Source organism: Mytilus galloprovincialis, chromosome 14 (genome assembly GCF_965363235.1).
Source record: "Mytilus galloprovincialis chromosome 14, xbMytGall1.hap1.1, whole genome shotgun sequence".
NCBI classification, from domain to species: domain Eukaryota; kingdom Metazoa; phylum Mollusca; class Bivalvia; order Mytilida; family Mytilidae; genus Mytilus; species Mytilus galloprovincialis.
The window spans coordinates 69,213,269-69,239,718 of NC_134851.1; the positions used below are offsets into that span (position 1 = coordinate 69,213,269).

The window sequence follows — 26,450 nt, forward strand, 5'->3', positions numbered from 1 at the left end:
CCATTATTAGTTATACATCCCTTAATATCTGAATACATTAGTTGAATCCATTTTAAAAAAAAACATTCTTGAAAACCAAATTTATTTAGTGTTTCAAACATAAAGATTCACTCTTGAGAGTCAAAAGCTTCGCTAAAATCTAAAAATAAGACAGCTCCATGTATTTTGAGATTTTCTGAATAGTCAATAGCATCTTGTATCTGTCTAATGTTGAAACCAGTGTACCTATTTTTTATGTGTCCTTTTTGATCTGAGTGTGTTAATCTTATCGTATCAAAAGAAATATTTTTAGGACACAAAGACATATTTATTTGTTAACTACTTCTGCATTTGACACATCAAAAAGGTGCCTTTAAATGTTGTAGTATTTTGCCGGATTTACTTGCATTATTGGATAAGGTAAAAAAAAAATGGAGATTTGTGAGAAAACTTTTCATCACTTAGAACCTAATTTAACAACTTTATATGTCACAGTATGACCTTCAAAAATGAGTACAACAGATTCCCAATTGTAAGATATAACAGGCGGCTAAATGACAAATGAAAAACTGTTCATATGAGAAAGGAACTGTCTGATGTCATGAATTGTTTTTTTTATTATTATTAAAAGAGCTACGAGATTTATAAAACATATAAAATATAACTCTTTTTGTTCAATCTTTTAGGAAAGTAAAAATAGTGAAATAACAATTCGCTTCCATCAGCCAGTCTGCTTCAATTTTGTCACAATAAGGTAAAAAACATTGATGATGAATTATACACTAGTCTTGTTACTCATTGAGTTCGTATTCAGGTGAACTTCAATTCAACCCCTTCGCTAGAGTAGAGGTGGATAACACATGTATTTTTCGTGTAAAATTATTTAAAGGAAAAGAATGTCAACATAGAAAGTGAAACAAAGGTTAATCATTTGATTGACTGATTCGATCCACAAAAACATTATTGGTAAACAGTTGGGTCAGGATCCCTAATAGACCTTGAGATGAGGAACTCAGATGACGTAATTAAAAAAAAATATTAGTCCGCCATACAATTGTGGATGCTGTGATTTTAAAAATGGACATAAATGAACAATAAGAACTGTTTTATAGAGCTGATGTGATGAGAAAAGAAAGATGTAGATTTGACCTGAAATAAATTATTAGAAAGGACAATTTTTTTATTGAATTTTATGATCAGAATTTTGGGATTATTTCATGAGGAGAGTGACATTTTTCACCATCTTCCGGGGTCCAGCAATTTGCGAAAAAAGTAATCTCACTTGCCACCCCGAAAATTTAACCAGACATGTATAAATGTATCAGCTTCGATATGAGCCATCATACATGTTCAAGTAAACGATATGGACTGAGCAACGGAGGAAAACGTTACCATTACGGCCTATGGAGAATTAATTGTAAATGTATACCCAATTTAAATTAGAAGCTTAATTCCAGAAGTTTTCAGGCTGATTTATGGATGATTTCACCTTGTACACCACCGAAAAAGATGGTTAGTAGTTTTTTATTTATACCTAGTTATTATAAATGGTTTAAGATAAATATTATTGATAAAGATCAGCAAAAACTCAATGAAATTTTCGCTTTAAAATGCATTACTGGCACGGGGCTGAACACTTTTTTTAGGCACAATCATAACTTTGTTTACTTCCGAGATATCCGAAAGGAATTTGTTTACTATATTGAAAAAGGCAAGAAATAACTTTTAAATATTATTAAATTGTAAGTAAACATGACACAATATAGTCTTTGTTATGTAATTATCACTTCGGTCTACAGGAATACCTGATAATCATGGGAGATAACACACTTCATACGAGTAAAGTGAGATACATCATTGCATGTGCTTTTATCCAATGATTTGACCCCTGGTCAGTAGATATATGCAAAAAAACAGAAAACACATGTACATGTTTTAAGAAAATCATGAATTATTATTTTTAATGCACTTGAGCAAAACAAAAGATATTGTCATTTCTCAGTGAAAAAGGGGGAGGGTCAAACCTTTTTGAAAACAATATTTCTGCACCGATTCAACTATTAAGCTAGTAAGCTACTACCCATTGCTTCTAATATAAAAGGTTTAAATGAAGGTTACTAAGCCACAAGGGAGAAGCATTTGTCTTTCTTTGTAATTAAACTTTCAAGAAATAGATTTTTCTCTCGCAATAATACTTATGTATTTAAATCAAATGATAACACAGCCTGAGTAATTTTTTTTTTGTCTTATTTCAGTTCCAGACATATCATTACTTTTTAACCTGAGATGGCAAACTAGAGGTTTTAAAAAGTCCTGAATAACTGGTAAGCATTTTTTTTTGTTAGGCAAGCTCTAAATTGTTTATTTATGGTATTTATGCAATTGAAATTACAGTCGGTATGTTAAAAATATGCAAATATGAAAACTGTTGCTATGGTCTTGATATTGAATGGAAAGGCTTAGTTACAGATCGTTTCGACTCAATATTTCGAGTTAAATCTTGCGGCAACTGTTTCTCACGTAACACTGCAAACTATATTTAGCACTATTTTGATCTGTCGTTATTTAATGACGCCATAATACATGTGATGTCACAATGTTTCCTTTAAAACCTCATGTGGATTTCTCACTGATAAAAGGTTTTCACTGAAATACATGTTAAAAACATTTTTTCTCAAATAGAATTATGTGAAAGGACAAGTTTTGAAAATTTGCACTATATTGCACTCTAATTATATGATAAGGATGGCTTTCCCAGTAGTTTAGAGTGCTTTCCACAGTTTTAAATACAAGATTTCCACTAGTAAGAATAATTATTTTGGTGTTGGTTTTTTTTATAAAATCTTCATTTTTGCATAATTTCTCTGCCAAAATGCACTTTAAGACACAAGAAAATTTTATAGAATGCTTTAACAGGGTCTGTGTGTTGTAATTAAAGGTTATAATCAGAAGTTTTGTCCTTGTTTTGACTAGTGAATGTATTCTGGAAGAAAATAATTATACATACACATTGTATTCAAAATAAATGAATATAGCGACGAAAGTGTCATTGCCTTATAGTGCTAAAACAACTTTATTTTTTTTCAGAAATGGACAAAAATACACAGATTTATTCAGAATGTTATACCGATGAAGATCACATAAAAATATTTGGAAAAATCAGAAGTATTGATTTCAATATAGAAGCTTAATTCCAGAAGTTTTCAGGCTGATTTATGGATGATTTCACCTTGTACACCACCGAAAAAGATGGTTAGTAGTTTTTTATTTATACCTAGTTATTATAAATGGTTTAAGATAAATATTATTGATAAAGATCAGCAAAAACTCAATGAAATTTTCGCTTTTAAAATGCATTACTGGCACGGGGCTGAACACTTTTTTTAGGCACAATCATAACTTTGTTTACTTCCGAGATATCCGAAAGGAATTTGTTTACTATATTGAAAAAGGCAAGAAATAACTTTTAAATATTATTAAATTGTAAGTAAACATGACACAATATAGTCTTTGTTATGTAATTATCACTTCGGTCTACAGGAATACCTGATAATCATGGGAGATAACACACTTCATACGAGTAAAGTGAGATACATCATCGCATGTGCTTTTATCCAATGATTTGACCCCTGGTCAGTAGATATATGCAAAAAAACAGATAACACATGTACATGTTTTAAGAAAATCATGAATTATTATTTTTAATGCACTTGAGCAAAACAAAAGATATTGTCATTTCTCAGTGAAAAAGGGGGAGGGTCAAACCTTTTTGAAAACAATATTTCTGCACCGATTCAACTATTAAGCTAGTAAGCTACTACCCATTGCTTCTAATATAAAAGGTTTAAATGAAGGTTACTAAGCCACAAGGGAGAAGCATTTGTCTTTCTTTGTAATTAAACTTTCAAGAAATAGATTTTTCTCTCGCAATAATACTTATGTATTTAAATCAAATGATAACACAGCCTGAGTAATTTTTTTTTGTCTTATTTCAGTTCCAGACATATCATTACTTTTTAACCTGAGATGGCAAACTAGAGGTTTTAAAAAGTCCTGAATAACTGGTAAGCATTTTGTTTTGTTAGGCAAGCTCTAAATTGTTTATTTATGGTATTTATGCAATTGAAATTACAGTCGGTATGTTAAAAATATGCAAATATGAAAACTGTTGCTATGGTCTTGATATTGAATGGAAAGGCTTAGTTACAGATCGTTTCGACTCAATATTTCGAGTTAAATCTTGCGGCAACTGTTTCTCACGTAACACTGCAAACTATATTTAGCACTATTTTGATCTGTCGTTATTTAATGACACCATAATACATGTGATGTCACAATGTTTCCTTTAAAACCTCATGTGGATTTCTCACTGATAAAAGGTTTTCACTGAAATACATGTTAAAAACATTTTTTCTCAAATAGAATTATGTGAAAGGACAAGTTTTGAAAATTTGCACTATATTGCACTCTAATTATATGATAAGGATGGCTTTCCCAGTAGTTTAGAGTGCTTTCCACAGTTTTAAATACAAGATTTCCACTAGTAAGAATAATTATTTTGGTGTTGGTTTTTTTTATAAAATCTTCATTTTCGCATAATTTCTCTGCCAAAATGCACTTTAAGACACAAGAAAATTTTATAGAATGCTTTAACAGGGTCTGTGTGTTGTAATTAAAGGTTATAATCAGAAGTTTTGTCCTTGTTTTGACTAGTGAATGTATTCTGGAAGAAAATAATTATACATACACATTGTATTCAAAATAAATGAATATAGCGACGAAAGTGTCATTGCCTTATAGTGCTAAAACAACTTTATTTTTTTTCAGAAATGGACAAAAATACACAGATTTATTCAGAATGTTATACCGATGAAGATCACATAAAAATATTTGGAAAAATCAGAAGTATTGATTTCAATAAGAAGCTTAATTCCAGAAGTTTTCAGGCTGATTTATGGATGATTTCACCTTGTACACCACCGAAAAAGATGGTTAGTAGTTTTTTATTTATACCTAGTTATTATAAATGGTTTAAGATAAATATTATTGATAAAGATCAGCAAAAACTCAATGAAATTTTCGCTTTTAAAATGCATTACTGGCACGGGGCTGAACACTTTTTTTAGGCACAATCATAACTTTGTTTACTTCCGAGATATCCGAAAGGAATTTGTTTACTATATTGAAAAAGGCAAGAAATAACTTTTAAATATTATTAAATTGTAAGTAAACATGACACAATATAGTCTTTGTTATGTAATTATCACTTCGGTCTACAGGAATACCTGATAATCATGGGAGATAACACACTTCATACGAGTAAAGTGAGATACATCATCGCATGTGCTTTTATCCAATGATTTGACCCCTGGTCAGTAGATATATGCAAAAAAACAGAAAACACATGTACATGTTTTAAGAAAATCATGAATTATTATTTTTAATGCACTTGAGCAAAACAAAAGATATTGTCATTTCTCAGTGAAAAAGGGGGAGGGTCAAACCTTTTTGAAAACAATATTTCTGCACCGATTCAACTATTAAGCTAGTAAGCTACTACCCATTGCTTCTAATATAAAAGGTTTAAATGAAGGTTACTAAGCCACAAGGGAGAAGCATTTGTCTTTCTTTGTAATTAAACTTTCAAGAAATAGATTTTTCTCTCGCAATAATACTTATGTATTTAAATCAAATGATAACACAGCCTGAGTAATTTTTTTTTGTCTTATTTCAGTTCCAGACATATCATTACTTTTTAACCTGAGATGGCAAACTAGAGGTTTTAAAAAGTCCTGAATAACTGGTAAGCATTTTGTTTTGTTAGGCAAGCTCTAAATTGTTTATTTATGGTATTTATGCAATTGAAATTACAGTCGGTATGTTAAAAATATGCAAATATGAAAACTGTTGCTATGGTCTTGATATTGAATGGAAAGGCTCAGTTACAGATCGTTTCGACTCAATATTTCGAGTTAAATCTTGCGGCAACTGTTTCTCACGTAACACTGCAAACTATATTTAGCACTATTTTGATCTGTCGTTATTTAATGACGCCATAATACATGTGATGTCACAATGTTTCCTTTAAAACCTCATGTGGATTTCTCACTGATAAAAGGTTTTCACTGAAATACATGTTAAAAACATTTTTTCTCAAATAGAATTATGTGAAAGGACAAGTTTTGAAAATTTGCACTATATTGCACTCTAATTATATGATAAGGATGGCTTTCCCAGTAGTTTAGAGTGCTTTCCACAGTTTTAAATACAAGATTTCCACTAGTAAGAATAATTATTTTGGTGTTGGTTTTTTTTATAAAATCTTCATTTTCGCATAATTTCTCTGCCAAAATGCACTTTAAGACACAAGAAAATTTTATAGAATGCTTTAACAGGGTCTGTGTGTTGTAATTAAAGGTTATAATCAGAAGTTTTGTCCTTGTTTTGACTAGTGAATGTATTCTGGAAGAAAATAATTATACATACACATTGTATTCAAAATAAATGAATATAGCGACGAAAGTGTCATTGCCTTATAGTGCTAAAACAACTTTATTTTTTTTCAGAAATGGACAAAAATACACAGATTTATTCAGAATGTTATACCGATGAAGATCACATAAAAATATTTGGAAAAATCAGAAGTATTGATTTCATATTAGAAGCTTAATTCCAGAAGTTTTCAGGCTGATTTATGGATGATTTCACCTTGTACACCACCGAAAAAGATGGTTAGTAGTTTTTTATTTATACCTAGTTATTATAAATGGTTTAAGATAAATATTATTGATAAAGATCAGCAAAAACTCAATGAAATTTTCGCTTTAAAATGCATTACTGGCACGGGGCTGAACACTTTTTTTAGGCACAATCATAACTTTGTTTACTTCCGAGATATCTGAAAGGAATTTGTTTACTATATTGAAAAAGGCAAGAAATAACTTTTAAATATTATTAAATTGTAAGTAAACATGACACAATATAGTCTTTGTTATGTAATTATCACTTCGGTCTACAGGAATACCTGATAATCATGGGAGATAACACACTTCATACGAGTAAAGTGAGATACATCATTGCATGTGCTTTTATCCAATGATTTGACCCCTGGTCAGTAGATATATGCAAAAAAACAGAAAACACATGTACATGTTTTAAGAAAATCATGAATTATTATTTTTAATGCACTTGAGCAAAACAAAAGATATTGTCATTTCTCAGTGAAAAAGGGGGAGGGTCAAACCTTTTTGAAAACAATATTTCTGCACCGATTCAACTATTAAGCTAGTAAGCTACTACCCATTGCTTCTAATATAAAAGGTTTAAATGAAGGTTACTAAGCCACAAGGGAGAAGCATTTGTCTTTCTTTGTAATTAAACTTTCAAGAAATAGATTTTTCTCTCGCAATAATACTTATGTATTTAAATCAAATGATAACACAGCCTGAGTAATTTTTTTTTTGTCTTATTTCAGTTCCAGACATATCATTACTTTTTAACCTGAGATGGCAAACTAGAGGTTTTAAAAAGTCCTGAATAACTGGTAAGCATTTTGTTTTGTTAGGCAAGCTCTAAATTGTTTATTTATGGTATTTATGCAATTGAAATTACAGTCGGTATGTTAAAAATATGCAAATATGAAAACTGTTGCTATGGTCTTGATATTGAATGGAAAGGCTTAGTTACAGATCGTTTCGACTCAATATTTCGAGTTAAATCTTGCGGCAACTGTTTCTCACGTAACACTGCAAACTATATTTAGCACTATTTTGATCTGTCGTTATTTAATGACGCCATAATACATGTGATGTCACAATGTTTCCTTTAAAACCTCATGTGGATTTCTCACTGATAAAAGGTTTTCACTGAAATACATGTTAAAAACATTTTTTCTCAAATAGAATTATGTGAAAGGACAAGTTTTGAAAATTTGCACTATATTGCACTCTAATTATATGATAAGGATGGCTTTCCCAGTAGTTTAGAGTGCTTTCCACAGTTTTAAATACAAGATTTCCACTAGTAAGAATAATTATTTTGGTGTTGGTTTTTTTTATAAAATCTTCATTTTTGCATAATTTCTCTGCCAAAATGCACTTTAAGACACAAGAAAATTTTATAGAATGCTTTAACAGGGTCTGTGTGTTGTAATTAAAGGTTATAATCAGAAGTTTTGTCCTTGTTTTGACTAGTGAATGTATTCTGGAAGAAAATAATTATACATACACATTGTATTCAAAATAAATGAATATAGCGACGAAAGTGTCATTGCCTTATAGTGCTAAAACAACTTTATTTTTTTTCAGAAATGGACAAAAATACACAGATTTATTCAGAATGTTATACCGATGAAGATCACATAAAAATATTTGGAAAAATCAGAAGTATTGATTTCAATATAGAAGCTTAATTCCAGAAGTTTTCAGGCTGATTTATGGATGATTTCACCTTGTACACCACCGAAAAAGATGGTTAGTAGTTTTTTATTTATACCTAGTTATTATAAATGGTTTAAGATAAATATTATTGATAAAGATCAGCAAAAACTCAATGAAATTTTCGCTTTTAAAATGCATTACTGGCACGGGGCTGAACACTTTTTTTAGGCACAATCATAACTTTGTTTACTTCCGAGATATCCGAAAGGAATTTGTTTACTATATTGAAAAAGGCAAGAAATAACTTTTAAATATTATTAAATTGTAAGTAAACATGACACAATATAGTCTTTGTTATGTAATTATCACTTCGGTCTACAGGAATACCTGATAATCATGGGAGATAACACACTTCATACGAGTAAAGTGAGATACATCATCGCATGTGCTTTTATCCAATGATTTGACCCCTGGTCAGTAGATATATGCAAAAAAACAGATAACACATGTACATGTTTTAAGAAAATCATGAATTATTATTTTTAATGCACTTGAGCAAAACAAAAGATATTGTCATTTCTCAGTGAAAAAGGGGGAGGGTCAAACCTTTTTGAAAACAATATTTCTGCACCGATTCAACTATTAAGCTAGTAAGCTACTACCCATTGCTTCTAATATAAAAGGTTTAAATGAAGGTTACTAAGCCACAAGGGAGAAGCATTTGTCTTTCTTTGTAATTAAACTTTCAAGAAATAGATTTTTCTCTCGCAATAATACTTATGTATTTAAATCAAATGATAACACAGCCTGAGTAATTTTTTTTTGTCTTATTTCAGTTCCAGACATATCATTACTTTTTAACCTGAGATGGCAAACTAGAGGTTTTAAAAAGTCCTGAATAACTGGTAAGCATTTTGTTTTGTTAGGCAAGCTCTAAATTGTTTATTTATGGTATTTATGCAATTGAAATTACAGTCGGTATGTTAAAAATATGCAAATATGAAAACTGTTGCTATGGTCTTGATATTGAATGGAAAGGCTTAGTTACAGATCGTTTCGACTCAATATTTCGAGTTAAATCTTGCGGCAACTGTTTCTCACGTAACACTGCAAACTATATTTAGCACTATTTTGATCTGTCGTTATTTAATGACGCCATAATACATGTGATGTCACAATGTTTCCTTTAAAACCTCATGTGGATTTCTCACTGATAAAAGGTTTTCACTGAAATACATGTTAAAAACATTTTTTCTCAAATAGAATTATGTGAAAGGACAAGTTTTGAAAATTTGCACTATATTGCACTCTAATTATATGATAAGGATGGCTTTCCCAGTAGTTTAGAGTGCTTTCCACAGTTTTAAATACAAGATTTCCACTAGTAAGAATAATTATTTTGGTGTTGGTTTTTTTTATAAAATCTTCATTTTCGCATAATTTCTCTGCCAAAATGCACTTTAAGACACAAGAAAATTTTATAGAATGCTTTAACAGGGTCTGTGTGTTGTAATTAAAGGTTATAATCAGAAGTTTTGTCCTTGTTTTGACTAGTGAATGTATTCTGGAAGAAAATAATTATACATACACATTGTATTCAAAATAAATGAATATAGCGACGAAAGTGTCATTGCCTTATAGTGCTAAAACAACTTTATTTTTTTTCAGAAATGGACAAAAATACACAGATTTATTCAGAATGTTATACCGATGAAGATCACATAAAAATATTTGGAAAAATCAGAAGTATTGATTTCAATAAGAAGCTTAATTCCAGAAGTTTTCAGGCTGATTTATGGATGATTTCACCTTGTACACCACCGAAAAAGATGGTTAGTAGTTTTTTATTTATACCTAGTTATTATAAATGGTTTAAGATAAATATTATTGATAAAGATCAGCAAAAACTCAATGAAATTTTCGCTTTTAAAATGCATTACTGGCACGGGGCTGAACACTTTTTTTAGGCACAATCATAACTTTGTTTACTTCCGAGATATCCGAAAGGAATTTGTTTACTATATTGAAAAAGGCAAGAAATAACTTTTAAATATTATTAAATTGTAAGTAAACATGACACAATATAGTCTTTGTTATGTAATTATCACTTCGGTCTACAGGAATACCTGATAATCATGGGAGATAACACACTTCATACGAGTAAAGTGAGATACATCATCGCATGTGCTTTTATCCAATGATTTGACCCCTGGTCAGTAGATATATGCAAAAAAACAGAAAACACATGTACATGTTTTAAGAAAATCATGAATTATTATTTTTAATGCACTTGAGCAAAACAAAAGATATTGTCATTTCTCAGTGAAAAAGGGGGAGGGTCAAACCTTTTTGAAAACAATATTTCTGCACCGATTCAACTATTAAGCTAGTAAGCTACTACCCATTGCTTCTAATATAAAAGGTTTAAATGAAGGTTACTAAGCCACAAGGGAGAAGCATTTGTCTTTCTTTGTAATTAAACTTTCAAGAAATAGATTTTTCTCTCGCAATAATACTTATGTATTTAAATCAAATGATAACACAGCCTGAGTAATTTTTTTTTGTCTTATTTCAGTTCCAGACATATCATTACTTTTTAACCTGAGATGGCAAACTAGAGGTTTTAAAAAGTCCTGAATAACTGGTAAGCATTTTGTTTTGTTAGGCAAGCTCTAAATTGTTTATTTATGGTATTTATGCAATTGAAATTACAGTCGGTATGTTAAAAATATGCAAATATGAAAACTGTTGCTATGGTCTTGATATTGAATGGAAAGGCTTAGTTACAGATCGTTTCGACTCAATATTTCGAGTTAAATCTTGCGGCAACTGTTTCTCACGTAACACTGCAAACTATATTTAGCACTATTTTGATCTGTCGTTATTTAATGACGCCATAATACATGTGATGTCACAATGTTTCCTTTAAAACCTCATGTGGATTTCTCACTGATAAAAGGTTTTCACTGAAATACATGTTAAAAACATTTTTTCTCAAATAGAATTATGTGAAAGGACAAGTTTTGAAAATTTGCACTATATTGCACTCTAATTATATGATAAGGATGGCTTTCCCAGTAGTTTAGAGTGCTTTCCACAGTTTTAAATACAAGATTTCCACTAGTAAGAATAATTATTTTGGTGTTGGTTTTTTTTATAAAATCTTCATTTTCGCATAATTTCTCTGCCAAAATGCACTTTAAGACACAAGAAAATTTTATAGAATGCTTTAACAGGGTCTGTGTGTTGTAATTAAAGGTTATAATCAGAAGTTTTGTCCTTGTTTTGACTAGTGAATGTATTCTGGAAGAAAATAATTATACATACACATTGTATTCAAAATAAATGAATATAGCGACGAAAGTGTCATTGCCTTATAGTGCTAAAACAACTTTATTTTTTTTCAGAAATGGACAAAAATACACAGATTTATTCAGAATGTTATACCGATGAAGATCACATAAAAATATTTGGAAAAATCAGAAGTATTGATTTCATATTAGAAGCTTAATTCCAGAAGTTTTCAGGCTGATTTATGGATGATTTCACCTTGTACACCACCGAAAAAGATGGTTAGTAGTTTTTTATTTATACCTAGTTATTATAAATGGTTTAAGATAAATATTATTGATAAAGATCAGCAAAAACTCAATGAAATTTTCGCTTTTAAAATGCATTACTGGCACGGGGCTGAACACTTTTTTTAGGCACAATCATAACTTTGTTTACTTCCGAGATATCCGAAAGGAATTTGTTTACTATATTGAAAAAGGCAAGAAATAACTTTTAAATATTATTAAATTGTAAGTAAACATGACACAATATAGTCTTTGTTATGTAATTATCACTTCGGTCTACAGGAATACCTGATAATCATGGGAGATAACACACTTCATACGAGTAAAGTGAGATACATCATCGCATGTGCTTTTATCCAATGATTTGACCCCTGGTCAGTAGATATATGCAAAAAAACAGAAAACACATGTACATGTTTTAAGAAAATCATGAATTATTATTTTTAATGCACTTGAGCAAAACAAAAGATATTGTCATTTCTCAGTGAAAAAGGGGGAGGGTCAAACCTTTTTGAAAACAATATTTCTGCACCGATTCAACTATTAAGCTAGTAAGCTACTACCCATTGCTTCTAATATAAAAGGTTTAAATGAAGGTTACTAAGCCACAAGGGAGAAGCATTTGTCTTTCTTTGTAATTAAACTTTCAAGAAATAGATTTTTCTCTCGCAATAATACTTATGTATTTAAATCAAATGATAACACAGCCTGAGTAATTTTTTTTTGTCTTATTTCAGTTCCAGACATATCATTACTTTTTAACCTGAGATGGCAAACTAGAGGTTTTAAAAAGTCCTGAATAACTGGTAAGCATTTTGTTTTGTTAGGCAAGCTCTAAATTGTTTATTTATGGTATTTATGCAATTGAAATTACAGTCGGTATGTTAAAAATATGCAAATATGAAAACTGTTGCTATGGTCTTGATATTGAATGGAAAGGCTTAGTTACAGATCGTTTCGACTCAATATTTCGAGTTAAATCTTGCGGCAACTGTTTCTCATGTAACACTGCAAACTATATTTAGCACTATTTTGATCTGTCGTTATTTAATGACGCCATAATACATGTGATGTCACAATGTTTCCTTTAAAACCTCATGTGGATTTCTCACTGATAAAAGGTTTTCACTGAAATACATGTTAAAAACATTTTTTCTCAAATAGAATTATGTGAAAGGACAAGTTTTGAAAATTTGCACTATATTGCACTCTAATTATATGATAAGGATGGCTTTCCCAGTAGTTTAGAGTGCTTTCCACAGTTTTAAATACAAGATTTCCACTAGTAAGAATAATTATTTTGGTGTTGGTTTTTTTTATAAAATCTTCATTTTCGCATAATTTCTCTGCCAAAATGCACTTTAAGACACAAGAAAATTTTATAGAATGCTTTAACAGGGTCTGTGTGTTGTAATTAAAGGTTATAATCAGAAGTTTTGTCCTTGTTTTGACTAGTGAATGTATTCTGGAAGAAAATAATTATACATACACATTGTATTCAAAATAAATGAATATAGCGACGAAAGTGTCATTGCCTTATAGTGCTAAAACAACTTTATTTTTTTTCAGAAATGGACAAAAATACACAGATTTATTCAGAATGTTATACCGATGAAGATCACATAAAAATATTTGGAAAAATCAGAAGTATTGATTTCATATTAGAAGCTTAATTCCAGAAGTTTTCAGGCTGATTTATGGATGATTTCACCTTGTACACCACCGAAAAAGATGGTTAGTAGTTTTTTATTTATACCTAGTTATTATAAATGGTTTAAGATAAATATTATTGATAAAGATCAGCAAAAACTCAATGAAATTTTCGCTTTTAAAATGCATTACTGGCACGGGGCTGAACACTTTTTTTAGGCACAATCATAACTTTGTTTACTTCCGAGATATCCGAAAGGAATTTGTTTACTATATTGAAAAAGGCAAGAAATAACTTTTAAATATTATTAAATTGTAAGTAAACATGACACAATATAGTCTTTGTTATGTAATTATCACTTCGGTCTACAGGAATACCTGATAATCATGGGAGATAACACACTTCATACGAGTAAAGTGAGATACATCATCGCATGTGCTTTTATCCAATGATTTGACCCCTGGTCAGTAGATATATGCAAAAAAACAGAAAACACATGTACATGTTTTAAGAAAATCATGAATTATTATTTTTAATGCACTTGAGCAAAACAAAAGATATTGTCATTTCTCAGTGAAAAAGGGGGAGGGTCAAACCTTTTTGAAAACAATATTTCTGCACCGATTCAACTATTAAGCTAGTAAGCTACTACCCATTGCTTCTAATATAAAAGGTTTAAATGAAGGTTACTAAGCCACAAGAGAGAAGCATTTGTCTTTCTTTGTAATTAAACTTTCAAGAAATAGATTTTTCTCTCGCAATAATACTTATGTATTTAAATCAAATGATAACACAGCCTGAGTAATTTTTTTTTGTCTTATTTCAGTTCCAGACATATCATTACTTTTTAACCTGAGATGGCAAACTAGAGGTTTTAAAAAGTCCTGAATAACTGGTAAGCATTTTGTTTTGTTAGGCAAGCTCTAAATTGTTTATTTATGGTATTTATGCAATTGAAATTACAGTCGGTATGTTAAAAATATGCAAATATGAAAACTGTTGCTATGGTCTTGATATTGAATGGAAAGGCTTAGTTACAGATCGTTTCGACTCAATATTTCGAGTTAAATCTTGCGGCAACTGTTTCTCACGTAACACTGCAAACTATATTTAGCACTATTTTGATCTGTCGTTATTTAATGACACCATAATACATGTGATGTCACAATGTTTCCTTTAAAACCTCATGTGGATTTCTCACTGATAAAAGGTTTTCACTGAAATACATGTTAAAAACATTTTTTCTCAAATAGAATTATGTGAAAGGACAAGTTTTGAAAATTTGCACTATATTGCACTCTAATTATATGATAAGGATGGCTTTCCCAGTAGTTTAGAGTGCTTTCCACAGTTTTAAATACAAGATTTCCACTAGTAAGAATAATTATTTTGGTGTTGGTTTTTTTTATAAAATCTTCATTTTCGCATAATTTCTCTGCCAAAATGCACTTTAAGACACAAGAAAATTTTATAGAATGCTTTAACAGGGTCTGTGTGTTGTAATTAAAGGTTATAATCAGAAGTTTTGTCCTTGTTTTGACTAGTGAATGTATTCTGGAAGAAAATAATTATACATACACATTGTATTCAAAATAAATGAATATAGCGACGAAAGTGTCATTGCCTTATAGTGCTAAAACAACTTTATTTTTTTTCAGAAATGGACAAAAATACACAGATTTATTCAGAATGTTATACCGATGAAGATCACATAAAAATATTTGGAAAAATCAGAAGTATTGATTTCATATTAGAAGCTTAATTCCAGAAGTTTTCAGGCTGATTTATGGATGATTTCACCTTGTACACCACCGAAAAAGATGGTTAGTAGTTTTTTATTTATACCTAGTTATTATAAATGGTTTAAGATAAATATTATTGATAAAGATCAGCAAAAACTCAATGAAATTTTCGCTTTAAAATGCATTACTGGCACGGGGCTGAACACTTTTTTTAGGCACAATCATAACTTTGTTTACTTCCGAGATATCCGAAAGGAATTTGTTTACTATATTGAAAAAGGCAAGAAATAACTTTTAAATATTATTAAATTGTAAGTAAACATGACACAATATAGTCTTTGTTATGTAATTATCACTTCGGTCTACAGGAATACCTGATAATCATGGGAGATAACACACTTCATACGAGTAAAGTGAGATACATCATTGCATGTGCTTTTATCCAATGATTTGACCCCTGGTCAGTAGATATATGCAAAAAAACAGAAAACACATGTACATGTTTTAAGAAAATCATGAATTATTATTTTTAATGCACTTGAGCAAAACAAAAGATATTGTCATTTCTCAGTGAAAAAGGGGGAGGGTCAAACCTTTTTGAAAACAATATTTCTGCACCGATTCAACTATTAAGCTAGTAAGCTACTACCCATTGCTTCTAATATAAAAGGTTTAAATGAAGGTTACTAAGCCACAAGGGAGAAGCATTTGTCTTTCTTTGTAATTAAACTTTCAAGAAATAGATTTTTCTCTCGCAATAATACTTATGTATTTAAATCAAATGATAACACAGCCTGAGTAATTTTTTTTTGTCTTATTTCAGTTCCAGACATATCATTACTTTTTAACCTGAGATGGCAAACTAGAGGTTTTAAAAAGTCCTGAATAACTGGTAAGCATTTTGTTTTGTTAGGCAAGCTCTAAATTGTTTATTTATGGTATTTATGCAATTGAAATTACAGTCGGTATGTTAAAAATATGCAAATATGAAAACTGTTGCTATGGTCTTGATATTGAATGGAAAGGCTTAGTTACAGATCGTTTCGACTCAATATTTCGAGTTAAATCTTGCGGCAACTGTTTCTCACGTAACACTGCAAACTATATTTAGCACTATTTTGATCTGTCGTTATTTAATGACGCCATAATACATGTGATGTCACAATGTTTCCTTTAAAACCTCATGTGGATTTCTCACTGATAAAAGGTTTTCACTGAAATACATGTTAAAAACATTTTTTCTCAAATAGAATTATGTGAAAGGACAAGTTTTGAAAATTTGCACTATATTGCACTCTAATTATATGATAAGGATGGCTTTCCCAGTAGTTTAGAGTGCTTTCCACAGTTTTAAATACAAGATTTCCACTAGTAAGAATAATTATTTTGGTGTTGGTTTTTTTTATAAAATCTTCATTTTTGCATAATTTCTCTGCCAAAATGCACTTTAAGACACAAGAAAATTTTATAGAATGCTTTAACAGGGTCTGTGTGTTGTAATTAAAGGTTATAATCAGAAGTTTTGTCCTTGTTTTGACTAGTGAATGTATTCTGGAAGAAAATAATTATACATACACATTGTATTCAAAATAAATGAATATAGCGACGAAAGTGTCATTGCCTTATAGTGCTAAAACAACTTTATTTTTTTTCAGAAATGGACAAAAATACACAGATTTATTCAGAATGTTATACCGATGAAGATCACATAAAAATATTTGGAAAAATCAGAAGTATTGATTTCAATATAGAAGCTTAATTCCAGAAGTTTTCAGGCTGATTTATGGATGATTTCACCTTGTACACCACCGAAAAAGATGGTTAGTAGTTTTTTATTTATACCTAGTTATTATAAATGGTTTAAGATAAATATTATTGATAAAGATCAGCAAAAACTCAATGAAATTTTCGCTTTTAAAATGCATTACTGGCATGGGCTGAACACTTTTTTTAGGCACAATCATAACTTTGTTTACTTCCGAGATATCCGAAAGGAATTTGTTTACTATATTGAAAAAGGCAAGAAATAACTTTTAAATATTATTAAATTGTAAGTAAACATGACACAATATAGTCTTTGTTATGTAATTATCACTTCGGTCTACAGGAATACCTGATAATCATGGGAGATAACACACTTCATACGAGTAAAGTGAGATACATCATCGCATGTGCTTTTATCCAATGATTTGACCCCTGGTCAGTAGATATATGCAAAAAAACAGATAACACATGTACATGTTTTAAGAAAATCATGAATTATTATTTTTAATGCACTTGAGCAAAACAAAAGATATTGTCATTTCTCAGTGAAAAAGGGGGAGGGTCAAACCTTTTTGAAAACAATATTTCTGCACCGATTCAACTATTAAGCTAGTAAGCTACTACCCATTGCTTCTAATATAAAAGGTTTAAATGAAGGTTACTAAGCCACAAGGGAGAAGCATTTGTCTTTCTTTGTAATTAAACTTTCAAGAAATAGATTTTTCTCTCGCAATAATACTTATGTATTTAAATCAAATGATAACACAGCCTGAGTAATTTTTTTTTGTCTTATTTCAGTTCCAGACATATCATTACTTTTTAACCTGAGATGGCAAACTAGAGGTTTTAAAAAGTCCTGAATAACTGGTAAGCATTTTGTTTTGTTAGGCAAGCTCTAAATTGTTTATTTATGGTATTTATGCAATTGAAATTACAGTCGGTATGTTAAAAATATGCAAATATGAAAACTGTTGCTATGGTCTTGATATTGAATGGAAAGGCTTAGTTACAGATCGTTTCGACTCAATATTTCGAGTTAAATCTTGCGGCAACTGTTTCTCACGTAACACTGCAAACTATATTTAGCACTATTTTGATCTGTCGTTATTTAATGACGCCATAATACATGTGATGTCACAATGTTTCCTTTAAAACCTCATGTGGATTTCTCACTGATAAAAGGTTTTCACTGAAATACATGTTAAAAACATTTTTTCTCAAATAGAATTATGTGAAAGGACAAGTTTTGAAAATTTGCACTATATTGCACTCTAATTATATGATAAGGATGGCTTTCCCAGTAGTTTAGAGTGCTTTCCACAGTTTTAAATACAAGATTTCCACTAGTAAGAATAATTATTTTGGTGTTGGTTTTTTTTATAAAATCTTCATTTTCGCATAATTTCTCTGCCAAAATGCACTTTAAGACACAAGAAAATTTTATAGAATGCTTTAACAGGGTCTGTGTGTTGTAATTAAAGGTTATAATCAGAAGTTTTGTCCTTGTTTTGACTAGTGAATGTATTCTGGAAGAAAATAATTATACATACACATTGTATTCAAAATAAATGAATATAGCGACGAAAGTGTCATTGCCTTATAGTGCTAAAACAACTTTATTTTTTTTCAGAAATGGACAAAAATACACAGATTTATTCAGAATGTTATACCGATGAAGATCACATAAAAATATTTGGAAAAATCAGAAGTATTGATTTCAATAAGAAGCTTAATTCCAGAAGTTTTCAGGCTGATTTATGGATGATTTCACCTTGTACACCACCGAAAAAGATGGTTAGTAGTTTTTTATTTATACCTAGTTATTATAAATGGTTTAAGATAAATATTATTGATAAAGATCAGCAAAAACTCAATGAAATTTTCGCTTTTAAAATGCATTACTGGCACGGGGCTGAACACTTTTTTTAGGCACAATCATAACTTTGTTTACTTCCGAGATATCCGAAAGGAATTTGTTTACTATATTGAAAAAGGCAAGAAATAACTTTTAAATATTATTAAATTGTAAGTAAACATGACACAATATAGTCTTTGTTATGTAATTATCACTTCGGTCTACAGGAATACCTGATAATCATGGGAGATAACACACTTCATACGAGTAAAGTGAGATACATCATCGCATGTGCTTTTATCCAATGATTTGACCCCTGGTCAGTAGATATATGCAAAAAAACAGAAAACACATGTACATGTTTTAAGAAAATCATGAATTATTATTTTTAATGCACTTGAGCAAAACAAAAGATATTGTCATTTCTCAGTGAAAAAGGGGGAGGGTCAAACCTTTTTGAAAACAATATTTCTGCACCGATTCAACTATTAAGCTAGTAAGCTACTACCCATTGCTTCTAATATAAAAGGTTTAAATGAAGGTTACTAAGCCACAAGGGAGAAGCATTTGTCTTTCTTTGTAATTAAACTTTCAAGAAATAGATTTTTCTCTCGCAATAATACTTATGTATTTAAATCAAATGATAACACAGCCTGAGTAATTTTTTTTTGTCTTATTTCAGTTCCAGACATATCATTACTTTTTAACCTGAGATGGCAAACTAGAGGTTTTAAAAAGTCCTGAATAACTGGTAAGCATTTTGTTTTGTTAGGCAAGCTCTAAATTGTTTATTTATGGTATTTATGCAATTGAAATTACAGTCGGTATGTTAAAAATATGCAAATATGAAAACTGTTGCTATGGTCTTGATATTGAATGGAAAGGCTTAGTTACAGATCGTTTCGACTCAATATTTCGAGTTAAATCTTGCGGCAACTGTTTCTCACGTAACACTGCAAACTATATTTAGCACTATTTTGATCTGTCGTTATTTAATGACGCCATAATACATGTGATGTCACAATGTTTCCTTTAAAACCTCATGTGGATTTCTCACTGATAAAAGGTTTTCACTGAAATACATGTTAAAAACATTTTTTCTCAAATAGAATTATGTGAAAGGACAAGTTTTGAAAATTTGCACTATATTGCACTCTAATTATATGATAAGGATGGCTTTCCCAGTAGTTTAGAGTGCTTTCCACAGTTTTAAATACAAGATTTCCACTAGTAAGAATAATTATTTTGGTGTTGGTTTTTTTTATAAAATCTTCATTTTCGCATAATTTCTCTGCCAAAATGCACTTTAAGACACAAGAAAATTTTATAGAATGCTTTAACAGGGTCTGTGTGTTGTAATTAAAGGTTATAATCAGAAGTTTTGTCCTTGTTTTGACTAGTGAATGTATTCTGGAAGAAAATAATTATACATACACATTGTATTCAAAATAAATGAATATAGCGACGAAAGTGTCATTGCCTTATAGTGCTAAAACAACTTTATTTTTTTTCAGAAATGGACAAAAATACACAGATTTATTCAGAATGTTATACCGATGAAGATCACATAAAAATATTTGGAAAAATCAGAAGTATTGATTTCATATTAGAAGCTTAATTCCAGAAGTTTTCAGGCTGATTTATGGATGATTTCACCTTGTACACCACCGAAAAAGATGGTTAGTAGTTTTTTATTTATACCTAGTTATTATAAATGGTTTAAGATAAATATTATTGATAAAGATCAGCAAAAACTCAATGAAATTTTCGCTTTTAAAATGCATTACTGGCACGGGGCTGAACACTTTTTTTAGGCACAATCATAACTTTGTTTACTTCCGAGATATCCGAAAGGAATTTGTTTACTATATTGAAAAAGGCAAGAAATAACTTTTAAATATTATTAAATTGTAAGTAAACATGACACAATATAGTCTTTGTTATGTAATTATCACTTCGGTCTACAGGAATACCTGATAATCATGGGAGATAACACACTTCATACGAGTAAAGTGAGATACATCATCGCATGTGCTTTTATCCAATGATTTGACCCCTGGTCAGTAGATATATGCAAAAAAACAGAAAACACATGTACATGTTTTAAGAAAATCATGAATTATTATTTTTAATGCACTTGAGCAAAACAAAAGATATTGTCATTTCTCAGTGAAAAAGGGGGAGGGTCAAACCTTTTTGAAAACAATATTTCTGCACCGATTCAACTATTAAGCTAGTAAGCTACTACCCATTGCTTCTAATATAAAAGGTTTAAATGAAGGTTACTAAGCCACAAGGGAGAAGCATTTGTCTTTCTTTGTAATTAAACTTTCAAGAAATAGATTTTTCTCTCGCAATAATACTTATGTATTTAAATCAAATGATAACACAGCCTGAGTAATTTTTTTTTGTCTTATTTCAGTTCCAGACATATCATTACTTTTTAACCTGAGATGGCAAACTAGAGGTTTTAAAAAGTCCTGAATAACTGGTAAGCATTTTGTTTTGTTAGGCAAGCTCTAAATTGTTTATTTATGGTATTTATGCAATTGAAATTACAGTCGGTATGTTAAAAATATGCAAATATGAAAACTGTTGCTATGGTCTTGATATTGAATGGAAAGGCTTAGTTACAGATCGTTTCGACTCAATATTTCGAGTTAAATCTTGCGGCAACTGTTTCTCACGTAACACTGCAAACTATATTTAGCACTATTTTGATCTGTCGTTATTTAATGACGCCATAATACATGTGATGTCACAATGTTTCCTTTAAAACCTCATGTGGATTTCTCACTGATAAAAGGTTTTCACTGAAATACATGTTAAAAACATTTTTTCTCAAATAGAATTATGTGAAAGGACAAGTTTTGAAAATTTGCACTATATTGCACTCTAATTATATGATAAGGATGGCTTTCCCAGTAGTTTAGAGTGCTTTCCACAGTTTTAAATACAAGATTTCCACTAGTAAGAATAATTATTTTGGTGTTGGTTTTTTTTATAAAATCTTCATTTTCGCATAATTTCTCTGCCAAAATGCACTTTAAGACACAAGAAAATTTTATAGAATGCTTTAACAGGGTCTGTGTGTTGTAATTAAAGGTTATAATCAGAAGTTTTGTCCTTGTTTTGACTAGTGAATGTATTCTGGAAGAAAATAATTATACATACACATTGTATTCAAAATAAATGAATATAGCGACGAAAGTGTCATTGCCTTATAGTGCTAAAACAACTTTATTTTTTTTCAGAAATGGACAAAAATACACAGATTTATTCAGAATGTTATACCGATGAAGATCACATAAAAATATTTGGAAAAATCAGAAGTATTGATTTCATATTAGAAGCTTAATTCCAGAAGTTTTCAGGCTGATTTATGGATGATTTCACCTTGTACACCACCGAAAAAGATGGTTAGTAGTTTTTTATTTATACCTAGTTATTATAAATGGTTTAAGATAAATATTATTGATAAAGATCAGCAAAAACTCAATGAAATTTTCGCTTTTAAAATGCATTACTGGCACGGGGCTGAACACTTTTTTTAGGCACAATCATAACTTTGTTTACTTCCGAGATATCCGAAAGGAATTTGTTTACTATATTGAAAAAGGCAAGAAATAACTTTTAAATATTATTAAATTGTAAGTAAACATGACACAATATAGTCTTTGTTATGTAATTATCACTTCGGTCTACAGGAATACCTGATAATCATGGGAGATAACACACTTCATACGAGTAAAGTGAGATACATCATCGCATGTGCTTTTATCCAATGATTTGACCCCTGGTCAGTAGATATATGCAAAAAAACAGAAAACACATGTACATGTTTTAAGAAAATCATGAATTATTATTTTTAATGCACTTGAGCAAAACAAAAGATATTGTCATTTCTCAGTGAAAAAGGGGGAGGGTCAAACCTTTTTGAAAACAATATTTCTGCACCGATTCAACTATTAAGCTAGTAAGCTACTACCCATTGCTTCTAATATAAAAGGTTTAAATGAAGGTTACTAAGCCACAAGGGAGAAACATTTGTCTTTCTTTGTAATTAAACTTTCAAGAAATAGATTTTTCTCTCGCAATAATACTTATGTATTTAAATCAAATGATAACACAGCCTGAGTAATTTTTTTTTGTCTTATTTCAGTTCCAGACATATCATTACTTTTTAACCTGAGATGGCAAACTAGAGGTTTTAAAAAGTCCTGAATAACTGGTAAGCATTTTGTTTTGTTAGGCAAGCTCTAAATTGTTTATTTATGGTATTTATGCAATTGAAATTACAGTCGGTATGTTAAAAATATGCAAATATGAAAACTGTTGCTATGGTCTTGATATTGAATGGAAAGGCTTAGTTACAGATCGTTTCGACTCAATATTTCGAGTTAAATCTTGCGGCAACTGTTTCTCACGTAACACTGCAAACTATATTTAGCACTATTTTGATCTGTCGTTATTTAATGACACCATAATACATGTGATGTCACAATGTTTCCTTTAAAACCTCATGTGGATTTCTCACTGATAAAAGGTTTTCACTGAAATACATGTTAAAAACATTTTTTCTCAAATAGAATTATGTGAAAGGACAAGTTTTGAAAATTTGCACTATATTGCACTCTAATTATATGATAAGGATGGCTTTCCCAGTAGTTTAGAGTGCTTTCCACAGTTTTAAATACAAGATTTCCACTAGTAAGAATAATTATTTTGGTGTTGGTTTTTTTTATAAAATCTTCATTTTCGCATAATTTCTCTGCCAAAATGCACTTTAAGACACAAGAAAATTTTATAGAATGCTTTAACAGGGTCTGTGTGTTGTAATTAAAGGTTATAATCAGAAGTTTTGTCCTTGTTTTGACTAGTGAATGTATTCTGGAAGAAAATAATTATACATACACATTGTATTCAAAATAAATGAATATAGCGACGAAAGTGTCATTGCCTTATAGTGCTAAAACAACTTTATTTTTTTTCAGAAATGGACAAAAATACACAGATTTATTCAGAATGTTATACCGATGAAGATCACATAAAAATATTTGGAAAAATCAGAAGTATTGATTTCATATTAGAAGCTTAATTCCAGAAGTTTTCAGGCTGATTTATGGATGATTTCACCTTGTACACCACCGAAAAAGATGGTTAGTAGTTTTTTATTTATACCTAGTTATTATAAATGGTTTAAGATAAATATTATTGATAAAGATCAGCAAAAACTCAATGAAATTTTCGCTTTTAAAATGCATTACTGGCACGGGGCTGAACACTTTTTTTAGGCACAATCATAACTTTGTTTACTTCCGAGATATCCGAAAGGAATTTGTTTACTATATTGAAAAAGGCAAGAAATAACTTTTAAATATTATTAAATTGTAAGTAAACATGACACAATATAGTCTTTGTTATGTAATTATCACTTCGGTCTACAGGAATACCTGATAATCATGGGAGATAACACACTTCATACGAGTAAAGTGAGATACATCATCGCATGTGCTTTTATCCAATGATTTGACCCCTGGTCAGTAGATATATGCAAAAAAACAGAAAACACATGTACATGTTTTAAGAAAATCATGAATTATTATTTTTAATGCACTTGAGCAAAACAAAAGATATTGTCATTTCTCAGTGAAAAAGGGGGAGGGTCAAACCTTTTTGAAAACAATATTTCTGCACCGATTCAACTATTAAGCTAGTAAGCTACTACCCATTGCTTCTAATATAAAAGGTTTAAATGAAGGTTACTAAGCCACAAGGGAGAAGCATTTGTCTTTCTTTGTAATTAAACTTTCAAGAAATAGATTTTTCTCTCGCAATAATACTTATGTATTTAAATCAAATGATAACACAGCCTGAGTAATTTTTTTTTGTCTTATTTCAGTTCCAGACATATCATTACTTTTTAACCTGAGATGGCAAACTAGAGGTTTTAAAAAGTCCTGAATAACTGGTAAGCATTTTGTTTTGTTAGGCAAGCTCTAAATTGTTTATTTATGGTATTTATGCAATTGAAATTACAGTCGGTATGTTAAAAATATGCAAATATGAAAACTGTTGCTATGGTCTTGATATTGAATGGAAAGGCTTAGTTACAGATCGTTTCGACTCAATATTTCGAGTTAAATCTTGCGGCAACTGTTTCTCACGTAACACTGCAAACTCTATTTAGCACTATTTTGATCTGTCGTTATTTAATGACACCATAATACATGTGATGTCACAATGTTTCCTTTAAAACCTCATGTGGATTTCTCACTGATAAAAGGTTTTCACTGAAATACATGTTAAAAACATTTTTTCTCAAATAGAATTATGTGAAAGGACAAGTTTTGAAAATTTGCACTATATTGCACTCTAATTATATGATAAGGATGGCTTTCCCAGTAGTTTAGAGTGCTTTCCACAGTTTTAAATACAAGATTTCCACTAGTAAGAATAATTATTTTGGTGTTGGTTTTTTTTATAAAATCTTCATTTTCGCATAATTTCTCTGCCAAAATGCACTTTAAGACACAAGAAAATTTTATAGAATGCTTTAACAGGGTCTGTGTGTTGTAATTAAAGGTTATAATCAGAAGTTTTGTCCTTGTTTTGACTAGTGAATGTATTCTGGAAGAAAATAATTATACATACACATTGTATTCAAAATAAATGAATATAGCGACGAAAGTGTCATTGCCTTATAGTGCTAAAACAACTTTATTTTTTTTCAGAAATGGACAAAAATACACAGATTTATTCAGAATGTTATACCGATGAAGATCACATAAAAATATTTGGAAAAATCAGAAGTATTGATTTCAATATGGGTCAGGATCCCTAATAGACCTTGAGATGAGGAACTCAGATGACGTAATTAAAAAAAAATATTAGTCCGCCATACAATTGTGGATGCTGTGATTTTAAAAATGGACATAAATGAACAATAAGAACTGTTTTATAGAGCTGATGTGATGAGAAAAGAAAGATGTAGATTTGACCTGAAATAAATTATTAGAAAGGACAATTTTTTTATTGAATTTTATGATCAGAATTTTGGGATTATTTCATGAGGAGAGTGACATTTTTCACCATCTTCCGGGGTCCAGCAATTTGCGAAAAAAGTAATCTCACTTGCCACCCCGAAAATTTAACCAGACATGTATAAATGTATCAGCTTCGATATGAGCCATCATACATGTTCAAGTAAACGATATGGACTGAGCAAAGGAGGAAAACGTTACCATTACGGCCTATGGAGAATTAATTGTAAATGTATACCCAGTTAAAAACGATGGTTAAAAGACTAAAAGACGGGCGAAAGATACCATAGGAACAGTCTAACTCATGAATCGAAAATAATATGAAAAAGACAAAAAGACAAATAATAATACACAAGCAACAACATAGAAAACAAAATATAAAAAAGAGGTTGTGGTATGATTGCCAATGAGACAACTATCCACAAAAGACCAAAATGACACAGACATTAACAACTTTAGG

General features: G+C 30.1%; 1 long non-coding RNA gene across 1 annotated transcript; it reads left to right on the top strand.

The window, feature by feature from the left end:
* Positions 1-674: 674 nt before the first annotated feature.
* On the top strand, positions 675-26,231 carry LOC143058245 (uncharacterized). Its single transcript, XR_012972966.1, has 29 exons — positions 675-1,491; positions 2,235-2,303; positions 3,067-3,231; positions 3,975-4,043; positions 4,807-4,970; positions 5,714-5,782; positions 6,546-6,710; positions 7,454-7,522; positions 8,286-8,450; positions 9,194-9,262; positions 10,026-10,189; positions 10,933-11,001; positions 11,765-11,929; positions 12,673-12,741; positions 13,505-13,669; positions 14,413-14,481; positions 15,245-15,409; positions 16,152-16,220; positions 16,984-17,148; positions 17,891-17,959; positions 18,723-18,886; positions 19,630-19,698; positions 20,462-20,626; positions 21,370-21,438; positions 22,202-22,366; positions 23,110-23,178; positions 23,942-24,106; positions 24,850-24,918; positions 25,682-26,231. It is a non-coding gene; the product is annotated as an uncharacterized LOC143058245 (long non-coding RNA).
* Positions 26,232-26,450: the final 219 nt, after the last annotated feature.